Genomic DNA, 23927 nt, shown 5'->3' on the forward strand with positions numbered 1-23927 from the left:
GGAAAGAGAGAGAAAGAGAGAATGTATCCCCTCCCCCCCCAGCAATGTGAGTATGCCACAGTCCCTTCTCCTCTATTCCATCATCCTGTTCGGATTTAAATGCACATGTGTCTGGTGTGTTTTTTCAAATTTTGGGGGCTGGGATTTGATCGACCACCTGATTGACCATGTTGGGCCTGTTTCCCTCTGTCACTAGGGTATGGGGTCATCCCTCCAAGCACTTTTTGAAGATCTTCCTCCCTTGTATATTCAACTGGAAAATTGCTTAAGCATAGATTCCAAGTCTATTCATTTTAAATCTTAAAAAGCGTATCCTTTTACTTAATCACTATGGAACTCTCCCTTCATGTCAGAAATTTATAGGCTCTTGAGACTATGGTAGACAAAACAGAGTTCCTGCCCTCGTAGATTGAAAAGTCTATTAGAAGAGACCAGTCACCAAAATATAACATGTTTCTGTAAGCAAATGCAAGTGGCGTTCTTTGGGAACACCAGGTCTTCCCGTTCACGCATTCACTGCAGAGCCTGTATTTTGCCAATCACAGCATTAGGTGTGATACAAAATTTGGGCATAGGCTTTGTTTTTACAGTGTTTCAAAGAGAGTAGCAGAGATATCATATACATTAATGATTGGTTCATAATGTTTTTAAAGTTTATTTTTATTCTTCCATTAGAGAGAGAGAGAGAGAAAGAGAGAAAGAGAGACAAAGGGCAGAGAGACAGAGATGGACAAGCACCCTCAACAGGGACTTCCACTGTGATCCCCCCCACAAACCCTCAGTCTCCCAGGCACAAAGGACCATGGGTCCATACAGCATACTCCTATTGACCTGGGCTTCTCATATGGCTCCTGTATTATTCATGAATGTCATATCACCTATGGGTGAGCCTATTTTATGACACTGAAAGTAATTTAGTACTAAATACATGCACCTTTTATTATGGAACATGAAAGAAGGAATGAAGGAAGAGGCTTGAATTTGAGTTTTATTTTAAAAGGATGGATCTGTCAGGAAGACCTGATGGGTTGGATCACAAATGCTGGTGAGTCTTACTAATAGGTTGAAGACATTATCCTTTGAGCAATGGGGAGGCACTGATGGTTTTTAAGAGGGGAAGTGACATGATCAGATTTGTGTTTTAGATAGATGGCTCTGGTACAGAGTAAGATGGATGGGTTGAGGGGACAGACACTCGCAGCAGTGACAGCAGTTCGAAGGTGGTTGCAGTTGTCCAGGCTTCCGATAAATGTTTGTTTTTAAAGAGACAAAGAGTGGAAGATCCTACTGTGCACTGAGGCCCTGAGGAAGGAGTCATGCATATTGGGGTGCCTTGTGCTAGCAGAAGAGGGACCGCTTTGCCCTTGCTGCCCCTTTGTGCCTGGTGCCCCACTGAGGAAGTGTCTGAAGGTCAGGCAAGCCCCATGCCCAGAGGGCACTTTGCTGATGTCCCTCTCCAAGCCAAAAATGGGCTCCAACATTCCAGAACGATTAGCTAAATTTGTAAATACAATCAAAACATGTTTTTCTTTGGCTTCTAGGATGGGGTCAGAAAAATAATACTTACAGGGAAAAATGAAATTAATCTGTGCTTTCTTCTCTCTCTCTCTCTCTCTCTTTTTTTTTTTTTTTTCTGGTTCTGGGCCAGCTTAGAATCAGAGACACAAAGAACAAGATTATGCAGCTGCTTTAGTTCATAGAGGTCTTGGGCTTTGGGGAAAATATGTACAATGGGTCAAACTGGTCCCATGGTGTATAACTAGGATACCTTTCACTGTTAGAAAGAGGAAATAATGGGACCAGCAGGTGGCATGGTGGTTAAGGCTCTGAATTCCCACATGGCCAACCATGGTCTGAGTCCCTGGCCTGGTGCCTTGCTTTCTTACTTTCCTACTCTGTTTTTCTTTCTCTCTGCCAGTCTCTAGTAAGACACATACTCTGTAACAAATTAAAAAAATAAATAAATAAAATTAAATAAATAATAATTATTTAAAAAAAGAAAGAGAAAATGATATCCTTCCAATCTGAGATCTGGAAAGAATTTCAGATGAGACTTGACAGGTCAGGTATTTTGAGAATTGTTATACTTGTCCAAGGTATGTGCTGATATGAACTGGTTCTGACCTCGCAGAACCATTCCAGGCTCACCTCCATATGGATCAGAGCCCTAAGAATGGCCCCTTCTGGCTTCCCTAAACTATAGACTCCTTGACTCTAGAATGCAAGGCCATAGGTAAGACCTTGATAACCGGGGGCTGGTACATTTACACTGTCAAACCTAATTCCTTCTGAGAAGCTGACCAGAGGAATTGACATAACAGTGAAAGCAAAAACAAACAAACAAACAAACAATAAGCAAACAGCTGGCTATGATAGCCACTCTGCCAAGAGGTTTTCCTGGATAATTGTATTGATTTTTCGCAGCAATCTACAAAGATTGTTACTGCCATCCTCTCCCCTTTTAGAGGAAGATACTGAGGATTAGAAAGATACATGATCTTCCCAAGGTTAACAGCCAGTAATTTATCGGAGGGGCCATGATTAGAACACAAGTGGTCTGACTCCACAACAGATAGGCTGTGAGATCAAGTTACCATCTGATGTGTAGGGAGCAGTTAGGTCATTTGGGTTGCAGTTAGTTGAACCTGTGTCAGAAGATGATGCGTACAGTGGCAGAATGAGGAAACCAAGGAATAAAACTGCTAGAGAAACAGTTCCTGCTCTTCATTAAGCATTATTATATTAATAAATAGATACAAGGCAAAGCACTGGGAATGATGTCAAGGAGCCGTATTGTAGACAACCACAGAAACCAGACATGATAAGATCCATCAAATGAATACCAATGATCAAGGTTATTCTCAGGATTGGTGTTGTAGTCTCTTGGCAGCATTTTATTTATTTTTTTATTTAAAAAAAATTTTTTAGAGAGATTGTTTTAGAGTGCATGTGCTCACCTGAGAGACAGAGAGAGAGAGAGAAAGCTAAAAATCATCTCCCAGGGGGAATGGCCATGCCACAATCCCTTCTCCTCCATTCGCCTCTCAGGATTTTGGGCATGCACATACATGTGCCTGGAGAGAGTTCTAAGTCACTGGGTCCGAGACTTGAATTGCGATTGATTATAAGGGAGTACAGAGACATAACCATGACACTATCTTCTGGTCCATTGGCAGTGTTTTTGAAAGTGGAAAAAAGTAAGCGGCAAAACCCAGAGACATTCAGGCAGAACCTTTGACTTGGGAGGTGGGTCTCTTAACTGGGCTGAACATTTTATATTTCATGGCTCAGAAATTTCCTAGCTTGCATTTAACAGCAATATATAATGCATGGGATCTTTACATTTAAGCTCTAGAACTGCGATCAGCAACTCCTTTCTGTAAGTGATCAGGTAGTGAATATTTTAAATTTAATAGGTCACGGGGTCTAGGTCACAACTTCTCAGCTCTGTCTGCTGTTGTAGCAGGAAAGTAGCTGTGAATACTGAGAAAATGACTGGGCAGGGCCCCCTTCCCATGATACTTTATTTATACAAACAGGGTGGGCTAAATTTGGTCGGTAGGCCCTAGTTTGCCAAACCTTGGTCTACAACTGTGTTAAGTTTGGATCAAAAAAGAAGCCAACCCAGTCATTCAACCAGTATTTAGTGAATATCCAAGGTCCAATGTATTAACCCCAGAAATGTTTATGGTGTAATGTAGGAGATGGATATATGAGGAACTAGTTACAATAATTACACAAGGATACCTCAAAAAAGTTCATAGAAAAATGGAATTAAAGTATGAGTTTATTTTGGTGCAAAAAATTGTGAATTATGTGCATAGTTTTTGAAACTACGATGTGCTTTGCATGAATTTTCTGAGGACCTTTCCTTGTGCTGTGAAATAGAGAAGTTCAAAGTGTTGTAGGGACACAAAAGAGTGAGCTAATAAATCCTTCTGGGGGAATTATAGAGGGTTTCATGGGGAGAGTAAACTTTTAACCAGAGTAACCTTTCTCCCTTCCTTTCCCATAGAAGGCATTACTAATCTACTTCCACACTATTCTTGCTAACACCAGCCACCACATCCTAGCCTACTGATCACAGGCCCAAGGAAATCTGGCCCATCAGCACAATATTTACCAAGTGGACTGAATCTACTTGTACTCTTCATCTTGAAGGAAGAACAGGAGTTTCCTTCAAGAAAGCAAGGCATGCCACACATCAGGGACACTGTTGAGAGAGGGGAAGAGCTGACAAAAAGCAAGGATTGCTCACAGAAAAGCCAAACCTCATTGTAAAAGGAGTAAGGATTTCAGAGCAGAAAGGGGACTCGAGGGAGAAATGGACATTGGGGCTGCATTCAGAGTCGCCAAAGTTACACTAAGGGACCAGCAGGTGGCGAAATGGTTACATTGCTAGACTCCTGAGTGGTCAACCATGGTTCATGTCCCGGACCTGGTAGCTTAAACTCATGCTGGGTTCATGTGCATGCATGCCCGAGACCTTGAGAGGAGAATGGAGGAGAAGGGATTGTGGTGTAGCTATCCCCCAGGGGGTGATTTCTCACTTTCTCTCTGGCGAGTGTACATGCCCTATAGTAAAAATCTCTCTATAACATCAACAACAAAAAAGTTATATTAAGGTTCTGACCTATTTCATCCATGTAGCTTTGTAATTCTGCTTATATTTTAGAAAACTCTCTGACAGCAATAAGCAATAAAAAAGGTAGATGAAAAGTCAGGGGGTGGGGGACAATGGTGAGTGAGGGGAGAATAATGTAGAACTTGTTGAAATAAACTGTGAGACATAAAGATCTATCTTAAGACACTGGTGGTAGAAAAGAAGAGAAATTTTTTTTTCTTTTTTCTTTTTTTTGAGAGGTTTTTGCTATAGGGTGCGTGCACTCGCCAGAGAGAGACAGAGAGACAGAAAGTGAGAAATCACCCCCCGGGGGGATGGCCATGCCGCAATCCCTTCTCCTCCATTCTCGTCTCGGGATCTTGGGCACGCACGCACATGCGCCCGGCGTGAGTTTTAAGCCACTGGGTCTGGGACGTGAACTGTGGTCGATGACGTGGGAGTCCAGTGACATAGCCATTACACTAACTGCTGGTCCCAAGAAGAGAAAAATGTTTAAAATATAAGGACTAGGTAGTTCCATGGTGGTTGGGGTGGCTGAATACCATGTGACTGATGATGTGACTTGAGTCCCAGACACAGTGGCTTGAGATGTGCCAGACATGTGTGTGTACATGCTCAAAATCCCAAATGGAAGGAGAAATAGAGGAGAAGGGATGGCAGGATGACCATTCCCAACGGTGGGTGGGGTTCCTTCCCACTGTGACCTCCCCAGCCCCTTTCTCTATCTCTCTCCAGCTAGTGCATGTGTCCTCTGGCAAAAGTTTTAAAAAAGAAAGAAAAGCACAGTATTTATGGCCCTTGGATATCAAATTGGACATGGAACTAAGAGGAAGAGAAGAGAATGGGATCTTCCAACCTTAACTCATGGGTATCTCCTGGCCTCCAAGGACCAGACAGACACAAGAAGGAAACACAATAGCACCAATATGCCTCAAGTCTCGATCTGAATGCAACCTTGAAAATCCGTGCAAAGCAGAAAAAGTTTGGAAAGAAAGGAACATCAGCTTTGGGAGCTGGGGAAAACCTCAGCGGATTTTAATTTTTAATTCCCACTGCTTTATACTGCAGCCATAGAATTGAATGAGACATTGCATCCCTCCCGTTAGCTCATTAGCAACGAAGGATCTGATCTTTAAAAGAAAAATTGGGAAATTTCACCGCAGATGGGAATGCCTTGATTACATGGCGAGGCTGTTACTGCACAGTCAGCAACAGGTGCGGCTGTCTTTGTACAACCCTGGGTTTCAAAAGACTCGCTGAGACTCAGAAATGATGGGTGAATAACAATTTACGCTGATTGCAAAACCCTGATCTTGTTTTTCTCATATTTCCCTCTAATATTGAGCAAGTGGAGGTACTATTTCTCATTCTAACAATTTGAAACATGCACTCACGAGTGTTTTCTCTGGTGAGAGAGTTCTATCTCCAATGACACCTTTTTTTTTTTTTTTTAATCTCTTACTGGTCTCAGTGGCCTCAGATACTCTACAGCTCTCCTGACCACAAGGAAGAAAGAATATTCTCTGTGAGAAGGACTGGCAATATGAGATGGTTATTTTTAATAATTTGGAAGTACCCAGTCTTTGCTTTGGAAGGATAAAGCTGACAGAAATATAGAAGTCTCCCTGGATGGAGTGACAAGTGGCAGCCCATCCTGTATATACGCATGTGTTGAGATCATTCCCAGCCTTAAAAACAAGAAAGTGGCAGTTACATGAACCAAATAGAGAATGCTAGGTGGATTAAAGAGATACCATAGGTCTCTCTCAGTTTATAGGAGCAGCCACCAGATTGAGTAATATTGTTCCTCTTTCTTAAAGAATACCCCAAATAGTCTCATCTCTCTTATATTTGTAGAGAAGGATGAATTCATTTATAATGCTTTTTTTTTTTTTTTTTTAATTGCTAGGGGGGAACGTGTGCTTACCAAAGGAGACAGAAAGAGACAGAGGGAGAAAAGTACCCCATTGGGACATGGTCTCACTACAATTCTTTCTCCATTTCTTCAGCCTGACATAATTTTGGGCATGCATGCACATGTGCCAGGCATATTTTACAAGCTGTCAGAATTCAAACCGTGGATAGTCATGTGGGATCCAGCTCCATTAAGCCACTGGGCCAGCATTATAATAATCTTTAGATAATAAATCTTGGATAATAGGATTACCTGGTGAAATCCAAGATGTGCCTTATTGATAAAAACTAGCCCCTATGTGTGTTTTGGCATTATATCCTTTCAAAGAACTTGATGGGCATATTAACTTATGCTCTCAAAGTCTACGTTGTACATTAAAAACTCGTCCCTTTCCTCCAAATTAAGCAATGTTAAAGTCAACCTTCAACTAAGTTAACTGACAAGTAGCAATAATATAATTTGTTGAGGGCCAGTAGGTGGCATGCTAGTTAAGGTGTTGGATTCCCAAATGGTCCACGCAGTTCTAGTCCCGGACCTGACAGTTTGAAAAATCATACCAGGCATTAGTGTGCATGGTCAAAATCCTGAGAGGAGAATGGAGGAGAAGAGATTGAGGCATGGCCATCCTTCTGGGGGGTGATTTCTTACTTTTCCTCTCTCTCTGGCAAGCGCATGCACCCTATGGGAAAAAAAAACAACTTAAAAAATAAATATATACATTATATATGTGTGTGTGTGTGTGTGTGTAAATATATATACATACACACACACATACATAGTTTGTCAAATCTTCCAAAACTGTCCTATGCATTTTTTTTGGGTTTCTTTTTGGAGAGATTTTTGCTATAGGGCGCATGTGCTCACCAGAAAGACAAAGAGAGACAGAAAGACAGAAAGCGAGAAATCACTCCCCAGGGGGGATGGCCACACCACAATCCCTTCTCCTCCATTCTCCTCTCAGGATCTTGGGCATGCATGCACACGCGCCTAGTGTGAGTTTAAGCCACTGGGTCCAGGACTTGAACCACGGTCGACTACATGGGAATCCAGCGACATAGCCATTACACTAACTGCTGGTCCCTCCTATGTGTTCTTTAATCTTTGGTTCAGTACTTATGAGTTGCATGGTCCTGAGGAAGTTCTTTAATCTCTCCTTAACTCAATTTCTTCATCGATAGCCTAAAGATCATTTTTAGATCTACCTTGCAAAACTGTCAGAAGTAGAGAAAAATATTTTAAAAATAGGTCATAGTGCCTGGTAGATAGTAAGAGTGAGCAATAAAGAACTACGGCAATGACTCTGGCGATCATGATTTGTTTACTACCACCTTGTGGGTGCACATATGTTTCTGGAGGCTGCAAAGCTAAAGTGGTCAATGACCACCTAACAAAAAAAGTTTAATGCTCTTGTTCTTTGCTGCTGACCTTTATTTCAATGACCTCTCTGCCTCCCCATTTTCCACTTAGACCCATTAGCACGATGTGTGGCAATATGTTGCTTGTCATCTGTTTCAAAGACACAGTGATAGGATACAGGTACACCAGATGGATAAACCTAGTGTGACTAATTATTGTGTATTTGCCTTTAATTATTATCATTTATTACCAGAGGGAAGACAATAGAGGTTCTCTGACTTAGAAGAAACTGTTGACAGCAGGCAAGTTTTTTCTTATAATGTTATTAAGTGCCACCAAAGTTTTCATTGTTGGGAAAAAGAAAAGTAAAACCATATATATCATAGAAGGGTGGATAGATAATAGATAGATAGAGACATGAAAGCTGGCTTGCTGTAACCTTTAATCTAATTGGTTTTAATAGATACCTAAGTATAATTTTTAAGGAATTTTCTAGAGAACTTTGGGTATTGACCCACAGTATCTTTTCTAGTCTTTCACAGAACAATACTTCAAATTATTAGGCCAACAAGGGCATAATGATTAAGGCTTATAAAAGGAATTAGAATCTAAAGAAATCATCCCCAGATGTTTAAAAATAGATAGTTGCATAAGGGTCTCTCCACTTCTGTTCTGATTTGTCTTTCATTACCAAAGAGGGTTTTACAAAAGTTTTACTTGTTATTAGATTTCAATCATGATACAGATCATTTAAAAAGCATGAAAGGAATGATTATTTTGAAGGTAAAAGACTAAGCCACTTTGTGAGAAACTTCCAGGGGAAAGTTTTTACTCAAGTAAACTTATTTAGACAAACGTATTCATTATAATGGAGCTTAAAATCAATATATGTGACATAGCCACAATGTCTAAACTCCAAAATAGTGCATTCCCTGCCATGCAATAATGAATTGGGAAAAAAAAAAATCTAAATTAGCAAAAATGGTGTGTAATAACGTGGAATTCACATTTTGTGAAGTGTTTTTTTCTTTCTTCCTTTTTTTTTTTAGACAGAGTCTTGTTATTTCATGATCCTCTCACCTCATCTTTTGGAGTCACTTGGACTGCAAGTGCACATGACATCACACACAGCATTTAGAGTGGGCCAGAAAATGAATTCGGTTTTCCCATGTGGCCTCAACTTGCCAAGTAGCAACATAAACCAGGATGCGCTACTGACACTGACAGTCTTTCTCTCTCTCTCTTTTAAAAATTATTTATTTAGTTTTTATTTATTATTTTTATTTAATTTTCTATAGTGCATGTGTGCTCACCAGAGAGAGAGAGAGAGAGAGAGAGAGAGAGAGAGTGAAAGAGAGAGAGAGAGAGAGAGAGAGAGAGAGGAAACAAACCATCAGGTCCAGGACTTGAACCATGGCCAACCATGTCGGAGTCCAACACTTTAAACACCATGCCACCTGCTAACCCCAAGAGTCATTCTCTTCATTTCATGAATAAGTTTGTTTTTGAGGAATATCTGTGTATAATAGTGGAGTTTTATTTGGTGAAACAAAAGCAGAACTAGTAACAATAAAGACTTTCCTGGCAATAAATTGAGTTAAAGTTAATCCTTCAAACACTTTGAATCTGTGTTTTTCCCATTTCTAGAGTCTGGAACTACCTACTGTGTAATAAGAGGCATTTGGGGGTTTGCAATAGGGGAGAGAAGAAAAAGTAGATGGTAAAGCTAGAAAAGCTAACTTCTGAGGTGCAGTTTTAAGAGTGGAACCGGAAGCTGAGATGAAGTGCGATCAGCCATGGAATATCTCTGCATTCCAGGGAAGATAAACCCAGCACCGACAAGGACAGGGGCACAATCATGACACACATTTATTACTAGCTACATGTGGGGAACATTGATTGCTTTTGTTTTGGACTTCTCAATATCATTTTTCACTTTTTTTTTTTTTAAGTTTTTACCATAGAGCATATGTAGACAGAGAAAGACAGTGAGGGGGAAGGTGAGAAATAAACCCCTAGGGAAAATGACCACACTGTAATCCCTTCTCCTCCATTCCCCTCTTTGATTCTGTACATGCACACACATCTGACTTGATTTTGAAGCTACCAGGTTTGGGGTTCAAACCTCTGTCTGCCATGTGGAACTCCAGTACCTTAGCCACAACACTACCTGCTGTCTCCAATATTTAAAAATTTTTAATCCATGTCACAAAGTTGTAAATTTTAGAGGTCTATGACCTGACTTTATATATAGAAGACACCTGAATGAAGACATGTGTCTTGATGTAATTCTTCACCAGGCTAAACTAGTCATACATTGACTCATAAATACCTTTAGTTTTTCACCAAAGATTGAATTCCTCCTGTGTGATGGACATTGTGTTAAGAATTAAATCCACATACCTAAAAAACACTCTGTCCCTGTCCATAGGTTGCACACATTCAGGTGGAGAAGACGGACAGCGTGGGAGAAACTAACTTTGCAGGGGAAACTGGGAAGATCTACCGAGTTACTGACTTTGCAGTTGGTCTTGACACATACCGAAAGCCAAAGTACAAATTAGATTGTTTTATCGCTGAGATGGGTAAAAGGACCAGCCAAGAAAGAAGAAAAATGAAAGTTACTATTTTTTTCCAATTAAAAAAATTGTTTTTTTTCCATGCACTTGCTAGAGACAGTGAGAGGGAAAATGAGAAATCATCCCCCAGAAAGGATGGCCATGCTTTAATCTCTTCTCCATTCTTCTCTTTGGATTTTGGGCAGGCACATACAAATGCTTGGTATTATTTTCAAGCTGTCAGGTCTGAGACTTGAACCTTGACCAGCCATGTGGGAGTCTGCCTTTAACCACTACACCACCTGCGGGCCCCTTTTCCTATTTTTTAAAAGTTTATTTATTTTATGAGTGAAAGAGAAAAACAGAGAGCCAAGTTTTCTTAACAGGATCTTATGCCACAGTCCTCCTCTAGTCTTCCCAGCCAACCAGGATTATGGATACACATCTGGCATGTAAGGGTTAACCAGGGAATCAAACTCTGATCATCCACATGACTTCCAGTTTGCAGAGCACTGGGCTACTGCTGTATCACTGTAACCGTGCCAAAAAAAAAAAAAAAAAAGTGAAACTAGTTTACTTCTCAATTTCCTACACTTGGAAACTTGGATACTAGGGTTGAAGCAACACCAAGAACAAACCTGAGAGTTCTTTTTTACTCATCAGAAACTCTTTGTTTCCAGTCACACACAGGGGGGCCCCTCATGATCTTTGATAGTGCTAAAAAGTCATAGATAGGCTGACAAAACAACAACGGCAAAAGACTGATCTCAGCCTCAAGGTTCATTTTGGTCCTAGAATAAAGTAAACGATAACCCACTGAGTTCCTGGAACAGGGAGGTGCGGGTGCCATGATGACAGCTGGCATGGACCTAAGCTTCCTTACACTAAAATCTACAGAGTCATTCTTTTTAGCTAGAGGAACACACTCTTCAGAGAGAACCACAAAAGCTAGTTGAGACGACGAACATCTCAAAAAGGCAGTCCTTATTCTCGGGGGAGATAATACAACTCCCAGGGGGGTGCTTTATTCGTCTTGGCAGCCACAGAAACTATGCCTTCTTTGGACTCTTGTAGCTGGGAGCTTGGAAACAGAGCATCCACACGGGGCAAGCAGAGTCAAATTTCCCTGTAGACTGCCTTGTATCCAGCACCAGATGGCATGGATCTGTGTCCTTTAAAATTCTTACAAGGCAGCACTGAATGTCCTCCTCTGTGATTATGGTCAAAGAGAAAGCCTTTAGATTTGGAATTAGAGCCCAGAATCACAAACAGCTTATTTATGAGAGGTGAAGATGCATGGAATCAAGGATCTCTAACATGCAGCCTCTGTGAACTCTTACATTTTACTTATGCTTTCTATATCAACAGAGAGAGCTCATCCTAAACCTTGGACATCATAGATCACATGAAGGGGAAGTCCAAGGATGTCTCCTTATAATAGAAAATCCCCAGCCCCACAAAATGAAAGTTTTTATTTAAAAAAATTTTTTAAAGGTTTTATGCCATAGGAAGCATGCGTTCACCAGAGAAAGACGGTGAGAGTAAAAGTGAGAAATCATCCACTCCATTGAAAATGCCTTGCTTTATTTATAATCTACATTAACTTTTCTGTATTGATTTACTTATAGTTTTCTTCTCAAAAAATTAATTTAAGTGCTATGTCAGTATCGTGGTAACATTTAGAAAACTAATAAATAAAACGAAAAATTTCTAGTTCACTGAGTCTGAAAACTTTTAAAAAATGAACTTCTAAAAAATTGCATTTTTTATGACTTCGGCTAAAAGCCGTTTCTAGTTGAATTTATAATTGGTTAAAACTTAGCTATGGCACTATAAGATTTTTTGTTTTGGAGGTTTGGCAAGAGTTTCGGTTTTATAGTTATTAATGGTTAAGAAAGGGGAGTAGGGAGGATTTGCAGATTAATTTGAAATATGTTTGGTGTATACGTGTGTACATGTACATGTTTGCAGCCACCCTGCAATCCCTTCTCCTTCATTCTCCTCCCTTCTGCCTTCTCCTACACATGTGCAGGCACCTGGAAAGATTTTTAAGCCATAGGTTCTGGGATTTGAACCACGGTCAGCTATGTGGGAGTCTAGCACCTTAATCACTCCATCGCCTGCTGGCCCTTAAAAGCTTTTAAATAAGAATAATGCTATTTTTCTGATAGCACCAAGCAGATAGCAGGCACAGAGGATGCTGACTACTTATTGCATAAACTGATTAATGCTTAACTTCTTTGAAATACTTCAGCGAATATGCTTTTCTTTGCAAAGTAGGCTCGACTAATGATAGCAGCCCAAGCTCCACAATCGAACAGACCTTATTTTAGTTTGTCTCTACTGTGTCACCAATAGCAAGCCACTTTATCCCACTCTTCCCTAAGTCTATCTGTAAAATGGGTACAATAGTACAAATAACACTGATTTATTCGGGAATGGTGCCAAGATGAATAGAGAAAAGAAATGAAAGAGCAAGGCATAGTGATTAACTTTCCGGAAGTGTTTGTACATTTAACAGGTATTTTATCGTCATGTGACTTGACAAAGGGTACAGTGGGATAAGTACCTTATGTTATAGAAAATAAGATGAAAGTTTGGAGAAAGTGAAAAAGCCACTTAAGGTCAGAGACTTAAGATTAAGTTGGTGGTAGGGAACAGCAATTGGCATAATGGCTATGTCACTGGACTCCCATGTAGTCAATTGTGGTTCGAGTCCCAGACCCGGTGGCTTAAACTGACACTGGGCGCATGTGTGTGTGTGCCCAAGATCCTGAGAGGAGAATGGAGAAGAAGGGATTGCGGTGTGGCCATCCCCCCAGGGGGTGATTTCTCACTTTCTGTCTCCATCTCTCTGACTTTCTGGGCAGTGCACATGCCCTATAACAAAAACCTCTCCAAAAAGAAAAAAAAGATTAAGCTAGTGGGAGTCCAGTTTCCACAGATGTTATTATGGATTCCTCAGGGAATCTCATTAAATAAACTATTATTTATAACATGAGATTATACTTAAAAACTGTATCCATCTATTATCTATCTACCTACCTACTAATAGATAGATGGAGTGTAAATATATGAAAAGTGCATCAAAGCTACAAAGCATCCCTTTTAGGCCCTGTATAAAACTTAATCATAGAAAATCTAAATGATGGAGGAGATTAAATCTCAGTTTTAAGATACTTGAATTGGGAACCAGCAGTTAGCATAATGGCTATGTCACTGGACTCCCACGTAGTTGACAGCGGTTTGCGTCCCAGACCCAGTGGCTTAAAACTCATGCCAGGCGCGTGTGCGTGCGTGCCCAAGATCCTGAGAGGAGAATGGAGGAGAAGGGATTGTGGCGTGACCATCTCCCCTGGGAGGTGATTTCTCGCTTTCTGTCTCTAATGTCTCTCTCTGTCTGACTGGCGAGCGCACGCGCCCTATAGTGAAAATCTCTCCTAAAAAAAAAAAAAAAAAGATATTTGAATTGCAAATTTTATATATATGTATACAGTCATACTCATATATAATCAAATTTTATCATAAGTTAGTATGACTAAGAAAATGAAATAAGTTATTTCATGACTTATCGAGAGCTTTCACTTCACTGTATCTTCCTAAAAGGTTTTTTTTTTTTTTTCTGAGAGGTTTTTGCTATAGGGTGCATGTGCTCACCAGAAAGTCAGAGAGACAGAGAGATAGAAAGCGAGAAATCACCACCCAGGGGGGTTGGCCATGCCATGATCCCTACTCCTACATTCTCCTCTTGGGATCTTGGGCACACATGCACATGCACCTGGCATGAGTTTAAGCCACCGTGTCTGGGACTTGAACCACGGTCAACTACATGGGAGTTGAGCGACATAGCCATTACGCTAACTGTTGGTCCCTCTTCCTAAAAGTTTTTAAAGGCCATTAGACAAAAACATTTATATTCTACAGTTGCTTGGAGATATATATTCATTCATTCATGTACATGAATTTTTATGTGTATATATGTATGTGTATTGTATATATACGCATGTATAAGTATATATCATGCACATACTTTTTCTTCTCTTCTCCATATGGATCCTCACTTGAAATTTCCAGCAATGATTAGACTTTCTAAATGAAAAAGAATTTCTCAGCTGTTTCTTTAATCAAAATAAGCTTATGCTTCTTTCTTGATCCAATTTAGATGGAATTTCTTTTGTCTAAGTGGGACTATCATTTTGCACCATCGCATTCAGACTTTATAAAATCAGCATATAAACTCAAACAAATAAACCTGCACCAGCTTCATTTTTCCGATGAGAAGAGGGGAAAAAAAAGTACAATTAATTTTTTCAATACTATGAGAGAAAATGTGTATTGTTTGCTTATTTACTTTTATCAAAGCTTTTTCTTTGAGGGTAGCTGGAATCTCTCCTAACATTTTCATCTCAGTGGTATGCCTCTTTGGAATCTGAATAGAAGCTTCCTGAAAATATTATTTTTGGAAAACTGACACTAATTGAAAGTCAACGCTAATAATGTAAGGCCATCAGCAGCAACGCAAAGTGAGAGGAATGAAGAGAGTTTATGAAGGTGGGCCAAAGCATCTGGAACCCTTCTTGGTATTTGGGGACTGTCCTTTCACTCAGAAAGTCAGTACTGAAGCCTGAGAAGACAGCTTGAAATAATCCATATCCCAAACAATTCATTCAACCTAGGGTTCGTTGTCTTGCTTATGAATGACCTTCCTTATTATTAAATCAAGATAAGACATCCCTTCTCTATTTTGGTGTTACAGATTTTTAAAAATTAGCAAATCTTTATTGAATATTTTGCCAGACACTGAAGCTGTGGAGTTGAATCAAGCGTGACTTGGGGCCACGTGGTACCCTCTCTCATCTGAGCATAGAAGTGGGCCTAAGTAACTTTAACTTAATGGGCTCCAACCCAAGTACAGTTGCAGTATGCAAGGAGCAAAGGTGACTGTGCTTTCCTTGAGAATAAGGTGACATCTTCCTAACCAGTATGTCTACTGGGGTTGTCAGAGAAGTCATGATGCATTTCTGCATGGAAAAATATGTCATGACTTTTCTGATGACCCAACAGTGGTTAGCACTATGCTTAGAACACAGTAGATGCTCAACAAATATTGTGTGTGGGGGGGGGAGAGGAGAGGATAAAGCAGAAAAACAACATAAAACAAAAGTTTCTCCTCTGTTGTTATCTAATAGATACAATTCAGCATGAGACTTGATAAATCCACATTTAATAAGGGTGGGACGAAGGCAGCCATATTGAAAAAAAAATTTTTTTAAGAGGTTTTTTTTTTTTTTTTGCTACAGGGCATGTGTGCTTGCCAGAAAGACAGAGAGAGACAGAGGGACAGAAAGTGAGAAATCACCCCCTGGGGGGATGACCACGCTGCAATAACTTCTCCTCCATTCTCCTCTCGGGATCTTGGGCACGCATGCACACGCGCCCAGTATGAGTTTAAGTGACTGAGTCTGGGACTTGGACCATGGTTGACTACATGAGAATCCAGAGACACAGCCATTACATCAACTGCTGTTCTCACCATACTGAAAAGTTGTAGAAACCAGCAGTTAGCGTAATGGCTATGTCGCTGGACTCCCACATAGTCGACCGCGGTTCGCATCCCGGACCCAGTGGCTTAAAACTCACGCCGGGCGCGTGTGTGTGCGTGCCCAAGATCCCGAGAGGAAGAATGGAGGAGAAGGGATTGCGGCGTGGCCATCCCCCCTGGGGGGTGATTTCTCGCTTTCTGTCTCGATGTCTCTCTTTGTCTGTCTGGCGAGCGCACACGCCCTATAGCAAAATACCTCTCCAATAAAAAAAAAAAAAAAAAAAAGGAAGTTGACAAATTATAGTGATTATAAAGAAAGTAGTTTTTCATAATCAGAGGATATGGTTGGTAATCATACTGGTAGTAGTTGAGGCTATAAAACGTAGCAAATGAAGGTCCTTACGAGCCATGCTGAAGATTCAGGGCATTAACTTATAGGAAATAAGAATAATAATCAAGTGATGAGCTTAGAGCCTAGAGACTCAATGAGGATAGCACTGAGAACATCTTCCTAATCTGCCAGGACTGATTCTTTTACTTTCTAGACTGAGTTCTCACTATCCCAAGAAAGGAAAACTTTTTGGGGTTCAAAATTTAAGTGGGTAGAATTTGGACTGATCTTCGTTTTATTTAGCAATGTTAGAATCGCAAATAGAAAGACTAGAGCTAAGAAAAAGATTTTTTTTTTAAAGACACTTTTTTTTTTTAAATGGCTCTTCTTCACTCACTGTGGATGATATTTGAGTCATGTCCATGTAAATGCTACTTTTGGAGAAGTCCCCTTACTCTTCCTCTTTCAAACAATGCATACGCATGTCAGTAATACCAGGCTTTCCAAATTGTTTCAAGGTATGGGTGCTCATTGGGGTAATTTGAAATTGGAGTTTGATTGCAAATGTATAATTTAGAAACACTCTAGTAGCAATTACCCTAGTCATTTACTGAAGAAAGGATGCCCTCTCAAAACACTGGTTTCCCTAAAAGATTGGATCTGAGATTCCAGATGTAGGAGGCTCAGAAGCTTCCAAGGGAGGGGATGGAACGCATATGCTGTATGAATAGGAATTATGAGGTGGATGCTGTTTTTGTATCAACAATATTTAGGAGGCTGTTCCTTTTATGCTAGAAAAGAACTAACTTGTATATAAAATTAGGTAAAATAACATGGTTAACCTGATGGAAGATAGCTTATTCCCCACCCCCCCCAAAGATGCCAAGACAACTCTGAGAGCATTGTTGATTACACCACATGTAATTTTTTTTACAAATCATGTTTGAACCTGTGACTTTCTAAGGAAGTGTGATAGAGCAGATACCTCTTGGCTCAGTTGCTAACTCCAAATACTCATATTGTCTTTGAAAACAACCATAATAAACTTGGGGAGGGCCCTCACAGTCCTAGGTATACCACGTGACCACTGGTCATACTGTGTGATACAAGGTAGGTTCACACTAGATTTTTTCCCCATTGTTAGGAGTTACCAAAACAATATTCCTATAGCAAATGAGTGGAAAATGTTTGCTGACTGATTAACATGTGGTTCTGCATATTGGGCAAATTGGTTTGCATCCATTTCCTGATTTCCACTGAAGATTTATTGATATTGCCCAGAAAAACAAAAGAAAAAGAAGTTTCTCCTCTGTTGTTACTGAGCAGCTATAACTCAATGTGAGACTTGATAAACCGCCTTTAATAAATCAATAAAGAACTGTCAGTATGCTTTATATATCTGCAAAGGCTAGTGTGAGAGAGGCAAGGAGGAGCCCACGGGTGAAACAAGTTGGAGAGGTGAACTAACATGGCAGCCATTAAAGGCTGCCTCCTGCTTCACCTGGGAAAGCTTCGGCCAGCTAGTGCCTCTCATTCTTCTGCTTCCTGCCAAGCAGAACTGAGGTGGTGCGAAGAGGAAATTCCCAACCTTTCGTCTGTTGAAGCTTTTTCCCTGAGTAATTCAGGGAGAGAGGCCTCTCCTCTCAACTCACAGAATTAAAATGCGTTCCAAGATCACTCCACTGCCAGGCTTCCCTTTGATCCTGTATAGAGGTATTGATGAAATGCATGATTCAGTTTCCTTCAGCGTCTGGAATTTCCTGTAGTGTTGTTTTGGGGAGAAGAGGGGTTGCAAGATTGGAAGTCTTTTGTTGCTTGATGAATTAATGGGTCTTTAGAAAAGTCAAGACACATTTTTGCATAGAAAAACAGGTCATGACTTTACCAATGAGCCTGCAGTACTGGGTTCAGGATAAGTTGGGTTTTAATGTCTAACTGAGTTACTATGTAAAGGTTAACACTACTGACTCTCATGCCCTGTGTAGAAAAAGCACTGGAGCAGGAGTCTGGACTACTGGCTTCTAACCACAATTTTTTGACACTGACTTAAGCCAAAGCCCACACCAATGGACTCAGTCTCTCCAGCATACAATGTGGGGAGCTCATCGTGGTGCCCACATTCTATGCAACTCACAGAGGGACTATGCCTTCAGTCAATGGATGCAGGAACATGCCACTGCAAAGAACTCTGGGAAGCTAGCCTTGTTTTCTGAGTGTTCGCTCTTTATTTTCTTTCCAATTAGTTTTATGTGTCTATTTATTTTCCTCAACAAGTTCATAATTTCATTTCTTTTTTTTTCTGTTTATATTTCCTCTCTGTTTCCACCCAAACCCTGCAGCGCTCCACACTCTGAAAATCTGCTTGCTTTTAAAATCCATCTGCATTGAATTATTTATAGTTTTGATAAAGTCCTGTTTTGTCTGATGTTTATTTTCTTTAATAACAAGAAATCTGGGTGAACTTTTCCAAAAGACCAAAAAAGGATTCTAGTTTTCAGAGATGCTAGGCGACCTTGGCCAAAATGCACAAAACAAGACTTGGGTGCCCTTTCCTTTGTGATTTTTGTCTTCCCCCTCTATTAAACATTCTTTCATCTAAATGTGTTGTGGGGAGAAGAAAAGTAAATAAATCCTTTGAACACGGACTCTATCCAGAACACAATTATGTGCTTTTCCTCACTAGCCAATCTCTTTGCTTCAATCATTTCTAGACCAATAATGATACTTCAGTCCTTGAGGGAAATTCTGGATTATGACTGGCAGGTGTGATCATATGACAAAGATGCCTAGTCAATTATCCTGCCTATTTTCTTATATTTCATTCTCTATGAACAAAACTTAACTCTTAACATTTGCTGTCCTGGTTTTAATTTACTCGTGGGGATTTTTCCATTGTTATCTCTCCGGCTAATTTTTCATGTCACTTATGCCACTGATTTTACTGTGAGCCTTTGCAGCTAAGTGGTTTTCAGATTCATGCCCCTTCCTCCAACATCTTTTCCTTTCCTTTCCCTTATACCGCCCTATCTAACATTGCCTGCATTAAATTAATTAGCTTAGACTTACTGGCATATCAGTAGGGGCAGGGTGGGAAAGAGATTTCTAGACACTACACACGTCCACATTCACACACTGAATGCTAAACCAGTGTGGATGGCCAGAGCTGCTTGCAGCAAAGATGACCAAAGAGGAGGAAAAAAAAAAAAAAAGAACAAATATATAAACCAGAGGGTGTAAATTAACTACACCAATCAGAGTAATTTAGAATAGAATGAAGGAAAATCAAATGGAAATTTCATATCTTGGACAGTTTTCAGTGTATTTTTTAAAAATTTAGTTAGGTAAAAATGGAAAGTTTTATATCTTCACCTTGTCTTTGATTTCCTCTTTTCCTGTGTGTGTGTGTGTGTGTGTGTGTGTGTGGGTGCATTCCCTACCCCCACCCCTTTCCAATCCTTCCTTTAAGGTTTAATTTAACAATAACATTTGCGATCGGGGTCCTGCGCATCTCAAGGGCATTGCGCTTGAAATTGCACACACTCTGCGCCATTTATCATAGGCTGACATGTGTCATGTTCCAGACTGCGGCTCCAAGAGGTTACAGCTCACGACTGTTCCTTTGTTGATCAGCTGCCGAGACAACTGAGGCACCTTTCTTCCCTTCTCCTTTCATTTTTTTCCCTTCTTCTTATTAAAGCTGCCTCATCTCTTTTTTGAAGGCCCAACTCACCCCTCTGCAAAAGAAGCAACACAAAAGAATTCAAATTGTGTTGGATGCTATGTCTCTCATTTCCTGAAATTTCTGGTGTGTGTGTGTGTGTGTGTGTGTGTGTGTGTGGTAGGGGGTCACTGAGTGTTTAATAAGATTGGAATGCACCACTAATAAACTTTGATCTTTGTCAAGAGAGAAACGGAAATGGCCATTAAAGTCAGCCAACCTGGCTTTGTTTCCAGGCAGACAGTGGCCTGTGTAGAATGGGAACATTTGGAACCCTGACCAGATCCCAAGAGTACTAACAGGAGCTCCCCAACACCCTCTTTTCAGAGCATGATCTTGCATGGTATGGTCCTGGTTTCACGCTGCCTTCTAAGTCTGCTAAAATCTGAACTTAATTCTGAAAGCTCCTTTTATGCAAGTTTAAGTATTGAAGTAAAAAGATGCAGGACTATTGGTTACAGGCCTAAGGCTTTGGTGGCCACGTCCACCATAGATTCGACTTGTCTCCAACCTTTAATGAGAACTTGGGCTCATAGGATTGGTTGGGAAAGCCAGAAATGGTGACTGAATAATCCATATGTGTTCATAGGGTGCCTCCCATGTAGTCAGTTGTGTCCTAAAGTATTTTTAAAGCCAGTATTCCTGACTACAGTAATCCCTTTTCAGCCACAGTTTTGCTTTCCACAGTTGCGGTTACTTGTAGTCAACCTCAGTTCAAGAATACTAAATGGAAAATTCCAGAAGTAAATGACTCCTAAATTTTAAACTGTAAACCATTTGGAATAGCACGCCGGAAACTCATGCATCTTGCACACCAACCCAGGATGTGAATCTTCCCTCTATTCAGGGTATCCATGCTGCATATGCGGCCTGCCCATTAGTCATTTGGTGACTCAAAAAGCAAATACATAGGGTTTGACACTACCTGCAACTTCAAGTGTCCACTGGGGATCTTGGAATGAAATCCCCTTAGATAAGGAAAGATCACAGTACATGTCTCCTGTGGAAGAACAGAGAGGTTGAGTTGTCACTGTGATTTTCAAATACATTTTCCACTCATTCTCCCACCACTTCCTGAATGTCCACAGTGGACCTTTCTCTGCTTCCCTCTTTTATTTTTTTTATAAGAATTATTTTAATTTATTATTTATTTGTTTATTTTTAATTTGACCAGAGAGAGAGAAAATGAGAAAGCAAGTTACCAGGTCTAGGACTCAAGCTGTGGTCAACCACGTGGGGGTCCAGCACTTCATCACCTGCTGACCCCTCTCCCCTCCTCTTTCTGCACCAAAATAGCAGGTCACTTTTTTTTTTCTCCAAGGAATCCTCCCATCCTCTGTCTATGGCCTAACAACATGTTCTCAGGGCAGCAGGGTACCCCCTCCATTCTCCCAGCACCTTGCTGCTGCTTCTCCACAGAGTTCACCACAGTTGTAATGCAGTATTCATTTTGGTACCAGGTTACAAAATAGGGAATGGAATCTTTCTATTTTGCTCGTCACTGTTCTCTCAGTACCTCACCTGATGCCTAGCACACTGTAGGCCCTCAAATTATTTGTTGAATGAGTGACTCAAAGTTGTTAAAATCCTTTCTTAGAGATTCTGAAAGGGAGTTGTAGATGGGCAATTTAGAGAGAGATTTTTGTACTCCTTAACTATGTTTCACAGCTAGGACAGCTCCTTTATCCCTCTACTTGAGGTAAACTCTTACTCTAGGAAGTGAAGCACTCCTTACAGAAATGAGGGACCAGGCCAGAATACACAGGGGCCTCGCTAGAATGTGTATTGTATACAGAAACACATGTGTCTATAGTTCATCTTTGAGGCTGAAATTTACCCAGAAAAAGAAATGCATTGGCCTGAGGGCAGGGAAGCACTCAGTCAGATAGGCTGAGATTGGCTAAATATGCAGCACTGGGCAAATTTGGGGGACTACAAAGCTAGTGAGACACAAACTGCTCAACTCTAAGAGAGGCAATGATGAATTCCAAAGTAATACTGAGGTCTGGCCAGGGAGTCTTGGGTAAACAGAGACAGCCTACTGACATAAGGACAGACTTCAAGAAGGTTTCATATGCTCACCGAGGCTGAGTTTTTTGGGAGGAAATGAAGCATGAGTCAGGTGAATAGGGTTGATGAGCGTCTACCTGGATAAGGTCTCAGAATTCTCTAAAGGATCTTTACCACAGTGAATTCCTGGAACTTATGAATGAGAGATGTTTCCCCTAAGTGGGGATTAGGTAGAAACTGAATGGGATGACTTGTATGTATGCTTAAGTGTGTCAGCGTGTGTGTCTATGACACAGAAAGAAAGAGAAAAAGAGAGAGATACAATGGCTAGTGAGCGAACTTTATGTTAATTTGCTAATAGGCAAAGTTCTTGAGTGTTCCAGGAGTGTGCTGCTATTGGACTTTGGAGGTTGACCGCCAAAATCACAGCTCAAAGCCTAATAGAGGAAAAGGAAAATTGAAGAGGTCTTTGCAAGGCTCAAACAGCCCACTGCAAAGTCAACAACGAACTAGCAGAAGGTTGTTTTGTTTCTATGACACCAAACATCAGGGTTGTTCCCAGTCATTTCCATGTTTGGCATCACTTAGACAATACACTGAGATGATTCATTTTTCATACAAGTATCTTAGCATCCTGAAAGATACATCCTAATTGTCATTTAATTTGAGACCAGTATTTTAGCATAATGTGGAGTGAGAAAATGATGTATTGGAAAGGGGTTGAAGTATAAAACTGAGTCTCAGTAAGATAAACAATTGACTTTTTTTCGTGATGTGTGTGTGTGTGTGTGTGTGTGTATGTATATATAGCATGTATATATATATGTGTATGTGCATGTATATGTATATACATATGTGTGTGTGTGTGTTTGTGTGTGTGTATACATATATAATATATATATATATAGTCATCTGGAAAGTCATGACATGTTTTTCTATGCAAATATTTAACACTGCATTTTTGCATAGAAAAAACATGTCATGACTTTCCTGATGACCTAACGTGTACACATATATATGCACATATACGTGTATATATATACATATATATATATATACACATATGTGTTATGTATGTGTGTATATGTATATACACACAGGCATACATACATACACACCCCTTTTCATATCTGCAAATATATATTGTTTTTACTATCTTAAAAGAGCATAATGACATAAAATTATAACTGATCTTCCCAAGCAAGGGGGTTATTTTCAAGATTGATAAAAGGCCACACAATCATTGAGTCAAATATATCACTATTATCATTAGGTGTTTTAAAATATATATAGTATTATTTCTTGCTTTTTTTTTTTTTTTTTTTTTTTTGGAGAGATTTTCACTGTAGGGCGCGTGTACTCGCCAGACAGACAGAGAAAGACATAGAGACAGAAAGCGAGAAATCACCCCCCAGGGCGATGGTCACGCCGCAATCCCTTCTCCTCCATTCTCCTCTCGGGATCTTGGGCACGCACGCACACGCGCCCGGCGTGAGTTTTAAGCCACTGGGTCCGGGACACGAACCGCGGTCGACTACGTGGGAGTCCAGTGACATAGTCATTACGCTAACTGCTGGTTCCCTTTCTTGCTTTTTATGAGAACCTTAAAAATAATCCATAATCACTTCACATTCTTCTCTCATTAAGAAAAGAACCTTCCCGAGATATCATCTGCTGGGTATTAAGAGGGAGGTGACTCAAAGTCTAAAGAGGTCGTCTGATTCCTGAAAGGGGAAGGTGCCACCAAACCAAACAAGTGAAGACAAAAAAAATAGATAAGACGTAATAATAAGCTGAAAAGGATTTAAAAGCAATCAAGTGGAGATGTGAAGAATTTTATACAAAAGAATAATGATATTTGTACAGTAGGTAA

Source organism: Tupaia chinensis, unplaced genomic scaffold, assembly GCF_000334495.1.
Source record: "Tupaia chinensis unplaced genomic scaffold, TupChi_1.0 Scaffold000078_1, whole genome shotgun sequence".
Lineage (NCBI taxonomy): Eukaryota > Metazoa > Chordata > Mammalia > Scandentia > Tupaiidae > Tupaia > Tupaia belangeri.